The 7097-nt window shown below is 42.9% G+C and overlaps 1 non-coding gene across 1 annotated transcript; it reads left to right on the forward strand.

Moving 5' to 3' along the window:
• Positions 1 to 2854: 2854 nt before the first annotated feature.
• Positions 2855 to 3016, forward strand: LOC141420920 (U1 spliceosomal RNA). Its single transcript, XR_012445644.1, has one exon. It is a non-coding gene; the product is annotated as a U1 spliceosomal RNA (small nuclear RNA).
• The last annotated feature ends 4081 nt before the right edge of the window (positions 3017 to 7097 follow it).

The following is a 7097-nucleotide window of genomic DNA, read 5'->3' on the forward strand; positions in this document are numbered from 1 at the left end:
AAAAAAAAATTGAGCTGGATGTGGTAGAACACGTCAGCTACGAGGGAGGCAGAGGTAGGAGGATCCCTGTCCAAAGTTGGTTTGGATAAAACCTCAACACCCTATCTGAAACATGACCTAAAGCAACAAGTGCTAGAGGCATGGCTTAGGTTGTAGAGCACCTGCCTAGCAAGTACAAGGCTCTGACTTCAAGCCCTGGTATCCCCCTTCCAAAACAAATTCAAGTGGTACAAAAGTTTATACATGAAAAGTAGTCTTCTTGCTACCTTATATCCTTCCTCACCTTATATCCTTTGTGTCACCCAATTATTTTCTCACCCCTTATCCATCGGAGTTCATAGTCATCAGAGTCACCTAGAGCCTCCCAGAAAGATTTTATACCTATTCAGGCATGTGTATGACAGATGGTCCTTTATGGCTGCCTCTCCCTTCTGATTACCTATGTGTGAGCACACACTTGGGTCTACGTGCACACTCCCCACCTTTTTTTTTTTACTGCCTCCTCTCTTGTCTTCACAGGCCGATTTGCTCAGAGGTCACCTTAGCACATGGAGACTTCAGCCCTCTCTGGTTCTCCCTGGTCACCACTCAGTGAGGGCAGAGGCTGCCTGGCTCAGAGATGATCCCAGCCCCAACATTTCCTTAAACAGAAAAAATGGCCAAGGTTACTTTAAGGTGGCTTGTTTTAGTAAGTTCATAGAACGAATGATTTATTCCATAAAACCTGGGAAAATGAATAGAATTGGGGGTAAAGTAAGTTTTGAAATTAGAAGTTCTTGATGGTGGGGATGTAGCTTAGTGGTAGAGCACTTGCCTAGCATGCCTAAGGCCCTGGGTTCAAGCCCCAAATAACACCCCAGCACCCCAAAACAACAATAACAACAGAATTAGAAGCTCTGTAAGCCTTGAGGACAAGGTAGACACATCCAATCTTCACTTACCTGGATTTATTTCTGCTCTTGTTTGTTACTGTGGGTTTGGGGATAGGGTAGAGACCAGGTGTGAAATAGAAAGGGCTAGATCGTGACCAGAGCCAGGAGTGAGATCAAGGTAAGGCAGAGTCAGAAAGTAGAAACAAGTTGGGCAACAGTGGCTCATACCTATAATCCTAGCTGCTTGGGAGGCTGAGATTGGGAGGTTCATGGTTCCAGGCCATCCTGGGCAAAAAAGTTTGTGAGACCCCATCTCAACTGGGAAAAAAAGAAAAACACTGGCCATCGTGGTACGTTCCTGTCATTCCAGCTATAGCAGAAATTGTAAAATTGGAAGATCAGGGTCCAGGCTGACCTAGACAAAAAGCGAGGTCCTATCCTCAAAATCACCAGAGCAAAGAGGGCTGTAGGTGTAGCTCAAGCAGGGAGTGCCTGCCTAGAAAGTGAGAAGCCCTGAGTTCAAATCCCACCCCCAAGAAGGCCAAAAAACAAAACAAATTTATTTCCAAGAGAAAATAAGATAGAAGGTTTAAATGTTCTGAGAGCTTTTGTGTAGACTTCTTCTATGTCATATTTGTGACTTACTATATTTTAAAAGTAGAGTTATAAGTAGCCTCCTACCCATATAATACATAAGCAGGCTTTGTGTTTCATGAGATTAAGTGTAGTCTAACTGAGCTGGTACCAGTTTGATATATATATTTGCCACTTGACATAATTTAGGTATTTGGCATTTATACGATTCAGCTTTCCTTTTTCTTTTTTCTTTCTTTTTTTTTGTCAGTACTGGGATTTGAACTCAGAACCTGGTACTTGCTAGGTAGGCACTCTACCACTTTTTTGCTTTTTAGTTAATTTTGAGATAGGATCTATTTATACCTGGCCCAGGTGGAATGGGCCAGGTATAAATTATTTGTGCTTCCCTATGAAGCTAGGGATGACAGGTGCATGCCACCATGTGGGCCCAGCTATTGACTGAGATGGAGGTCTCTTGAACTTTTTGCCCAGGCTGACCTCTAACCATGATCCTCCCAGTCTCTACCTTCCAGTAGTTTGAGCTATCAAACCACTTATAAAATATACTTAGAATTCTGGTACTTTTGAAACATTTAGCCTGAATAACTAACTTTTAGAGTTAACTTCCAGGTTACAGGAAGTTCAAGCTAAATAGCATCACAGATGCCTTGAGCCACACCCAGGAGGTCCAGCATTCTCCAGGTCAGCTGACCACATGTCTTCAGTGAGTCAGAAACATGTAAAAAAGGAACTGTTGTGTTTTAAAAGACTATAGGTTTTATCACGAAAGGATGTTGAATTTTATCAAAGGTTTTTTTCTGCATCTATTGAGATGATCAAGTGGTTTTTGTCTTTGCTTCTGTGAATGTACATTTAATGATTTTCATATGTTGACCTACCCTTGTATCCCTGGGACGAAACTGACTTGGTCTTGCTGAATGATCTTTCTGACATGTTCTTGGGTTTGGTTTGCCATTATTTTATTGAGGATTTTGCATCTATGTTCATTAGAGAAATTGGCCTGTAATTTTTTTGTTGTGTCCTTCTCTGGTTTTGGGATGAATGTAATACATGTTCTTCACCCTGTACGAGTACCAGCTCAAAGTGGATTAAGGACCTTAATGTCAGACCTGAAACCTTGAAGCTAGTGCAGGAAAGAGCAGGGAATACACTGGAAACAATAGGCATAGGAAAGGACTTCCTCAGTAGAACTCAAGTGGCTCAGCAACTAAGAGAAAGGATTGACAAATGGGACTACATGAAATTAAAAAGCTTTAGCACAATAAAAGAAATGATCTCTAAATTGAAGAGACCACCCACAGAATGGGAGAAAATCTTTGCTAGCTATACATCAGACAAGGGACTGCTAACCAGAATATACAGGGAGCTCAAAAAACTAAACTCCCATACTTATCTGGCAGGGGAGATACCATGATCATGAAGGTGGTTTTCCCAGGGCGAGGCTTATCCATTGCACTCTGTGTGCTGACCCCTGCGATTTCTCTAAATGTGGGAAACTCGACTGCATAATTTGTAGTAGTGGGGGACTGCATTTGCGCTCTCCCCTTTAAAACAAAAAAAAAAAGAAAACAAAAAACTAAACTCCCCAAAAATTAATGACCCAATGAAGAAATGGGCAAATGAACTGAACAGAGCCTTTTCAAAGGAAGAAGTCCAAATGACTAAAATACACATGAAAAAATGTTCAACATCTCTGGCCACAAAGGAAATGCAAATCAAAACCACACTAAGATTCCACATCACTCCAGTTAGAATAGCTGTCATCAAAAACACCACCAACAAATGTTGGCAAAGATGAGGGGGAAAAGGAACCCTCATACACTGCTGGTGGGAATGCAAGCTAGTACAACCACTCTGGAAAACAATAAAGAGGCTTCTTAAAAATCTAAAAATAGAACTGCTCCATGATCCAGCAATCTCACTCCTAGGGATATACCCAAAGGATTGTGAGTCAGCTTACAACAAAGGCACCTGCACACCCACATTTATTGCAGCACTATACACAATAGCCAAGCTATGAAAACAGCCAAGATGCCCCACTACTGATGAATGGATTGAGAAAATGTAGTATTTATACACCATGGAATTTTACTCAGCCATGAAGAAGAATGAAATTTTGTCCTTCACAGGTAAATGGATGGAACTGGAGAATATCATCTTAAGTGAAGTTAGCCAAGCTCAGAAGGCCAAAAATCACATGTTCTCCCTCATATGCGGAAAATAGACCTAAAACAAATGCAGCAATGTTATGGGACATGGGTCACACCAAGGGGAGGTGGAGCATGGGAGGGATAGGGCAAGGGAAGGAAGCCTAAAACTTGACTGTGGTTGATGTGCTCTCTGTACAGAAATGAATATAGAAATCTTAAACTGGTGGGGGCCACTATGGCAAGGGGACTAGGAAGGAGTGAAGAAGATTAGAGGAGATGAACCAATTGGGGGTTGTAATACACATATGCATGGAAACAACACAAGGAAACTCCTGGGTAGCTACCTTTATCTCAAACTAGCAGAGCAGGAGGGCAGAACAGGGTCTGGGGTGGAGGCACCAGTGGGAGCGGGGAGGAGGTGGGGAAAGGGGTAGGAGGATGAATACAGTGCAAATAATGTGTGTACACATGTATGTAGATGCAAAAATGATACCTTTTGAAACTGCTCCAGGAATGGGGGGCCAGGAATGAAGGAGAGAGGCGGAGGGGGTGAATCCAGGTATGATATATTTGATACATTGTAAGAACCTTTGTAAATGCTACAATGTACCCCCACCCAGCACAACAATAAAAAGAGAGAGAGAGAGAGAGAGAGAGAGAGAGAGAGAGAGAGAGAGAGACTATGAGACTATAGGGACATAAAAAATAGGTGATATGTATTGTCCTGTATTGAATCCTAGCTTAGAGAAACCAACTAAAAAGGACATTTTAGGGACAATTTGAATGTCAGCTGGAAATTGCACAGTATTAGGGGATATAATGATGTAAAGCATAACTTAATTTGATTAAATGTGGGAAGTATAATTTTGACTCTAGAAAAATGTTCTTATTTTTAAAGGTTGTACATTGCAGTTTAAAAAGAACAATTTTTTCCTCCCCTATAACTCTGAGTACTTAAAGGTTGCCAGACCGGGGTAGACATGGCCATGCTATGTTTTCATTTTTGTTCTGGTTGCTTAAAAGCACATGTAATTATTGACAGCCGGGGACAGGATATGTGGGGAAGATATTTCAGCAAATTAAAGTGTTTGCATAGGTCCATCCACGGCTGTCACTCTCGAGTTGCCTCTTTGTGAGCACTGGGTTCTTGTGTTAAGTTTTGCCCTGTCAGTAGGGCAGGGTGTGTGTATGCAAAGCCAGGATTCTTGCATCGTGTTTTCAAGCCCTCTTACCCACATCCTATCACCACACTTGGCTGCAGATGAGGCAAGAAGCCCCAAAGCAGGAGAAAAGGCATGTTGCAGGACTACAACTGCACCCCGGGGCTCAGTCCCTCATGGGTGAAAGTAAGGCCTTGCTCGTGAGAAGGAAAGCAGTTGGACTCATGATACAGACCCAAGTGTACAGACCTCAGAATCATGTCGGTGGCTTTCTGTTCTATGAAGTCTTTTCTCAGAAAGAAAACCTTAAGGTTCCCACAGAGACAGTGGCCCTCAGTGGTCTTAGAGTGGGCCTAGACCAGAAACTCCTGAATGGCTCCTAGTAGAACCAAAAGATTCAGCAGTGGTGTACGCGTGTAATCCCAGCACTCGGAAGGCAGAGGCAGGAAGATCGGGAGTTCAAGACTAGCCTGGGCTACATAGCAAGACCCTGTACCAAACAAACAAGCAAGCAAGCATAAAAGCTTGTCCTGTCAGTCCTTATATCTCTCAAGTCTGAGCCCTGGGATCCTGGATTCTGGCTGGTTCTGACACCATATCCTCCTACCCATCCTTCCAGCCTGCTGCTTTGGGGAGCGGGCCTGGGAGTTTCAGGGTGCTGGGCAGTGAGTAGTAACAGAATATCGGTATTGCTGGGAGCTCCCTGAGCAGGCATCACCATGTCCATCTCTCAAGGAGCAGACGCCTATGGACCAGGAGTGATAAGAAGATGTTTTTAAATAAATTTCTTTGTGCTTTTGTTTGGCTTGAAGGCCTAGTGATTGAGGTCACTCTGGAACAAGCTTTAGAAGTAGAAGGAAGCTCTGGTCAGAGGTTTGGGTTTTACGTTTCTCAGCCATTATCCTTCCACTTCAGTGGGTGAAAAGACCTGGTTAGCTGGGTGGAGTAGGAAATGAGACACAGACGTTCTCAGCCTAGGAAAAAATCAGGATATGAAATATTATTAAAATACGTGTTTCAGGGTCAGAAACGTAGCTCAGGAAGTGTAGCTTGCCTGGCACGCAAGACGCCTGCGGTTTGATCTTTAGCACCGCAATTTTTTTTTTTAATAAATAAAATAAAAAACACATACTTCACATGGCTGAGACAGTTTGGCTCGGTTGGTGCAACTCAACTCAATCAGGAAGTCTTGTTGCTCACTGCTGAAAACCAATCCAGAGCCTTGGCTCCCTTCAGCCCATCTTCAGTGGACAAAGGACACGAGCTTGGACTGGCTTTCTGCTCCATGATGGAGGAAAGAACTCCTCCAGAGTGTCTTAGCCCTGGCACTTGGCAGCCTTGCCACTTTAAATAAGTCTTTTAACTTTCCTGGGGCTCAGCATGTAACAAAGATAGCTGAGAGAACCTGTTAAGTGCTGACTTGGGCAGACCTGGGGTTTGTGAGGGAAGACAGGGAATTATGTGGAGTTTTTTCCAGGTGCATGACTCTAAACCACAACACAAAAAGCCAACACACACACACACACACACACACACACATCGTTCAGTTTTATTTAAAATGATTTAAGAATGATGACGCTTCCTATACGATGATATGATTTAGTCCCTTTGTAATTCATTCTTTGAAAGTCTTTAATCCTTTGTTACTCTTTCAACAGTGTGGCATCAGGCACACAGAGGAGCCAGTGCCTAGGGTGCCTCCATGATGCCCCAGGCTGGAGGTAGGGGAAGGGTGGGGACTGGAAGGGGGTGGATAATTTTGTCTCCAAGCCTTACATCACTATTTACTACTTCATTCCTCCATTGCTCATCACTTAAGCGTCCATAAAAATGGCACCCCCTATGGTGACTGTACATCGAGTAATGCTGTCGCCTTCTGCTTGTCTGTAGGCCATAGCTCACTGTTTTACAGTCTTCGTTTCAATCTCCTTCCTGGGTTTTGTCTATAGGAAAGTGAGCACGTGCTGCCACCTACTGGCTCAAGTGTGTACAACTAAGGAGCTGAGGTCCCGAAAAGGTTAAGGGCCCTGGGTGTGGTGTGGTGTGGTGTGGTGTGGTTTGTGACATGTAGTTTGTAGTTTCCGGCTTGCTGCTTTTCTGATGATTTTGTGAACAACTTGTAAGACCAAGAAAGGATCTACAACTCTGCTTTCAGGAAAAATGAATCTGTAAATAGTTGTTTAATCAAAAAGTAAAAACTTTTTATGTTGAAATAATTTTAGACTTAACAGAAAAGTTGCACAAATAGTACAAAGAATTCCATCTACCCTTTATCGGTTTCCTCTAATACTATAATAATGATATTCCTATAATATTAT

This window comes from Castor canadensis, chromosome 2 (genome assembly GCF_047511655.1).
Source record: "Castor canadensis chromosome 2, mCasCan1.hap1v2, whole genome shotgun sequence".
NCBI lineage: Eukaryota > Metazoa > Chordata > Mammalia > Rodentia > Castoridae > Castor > Castor canadensis.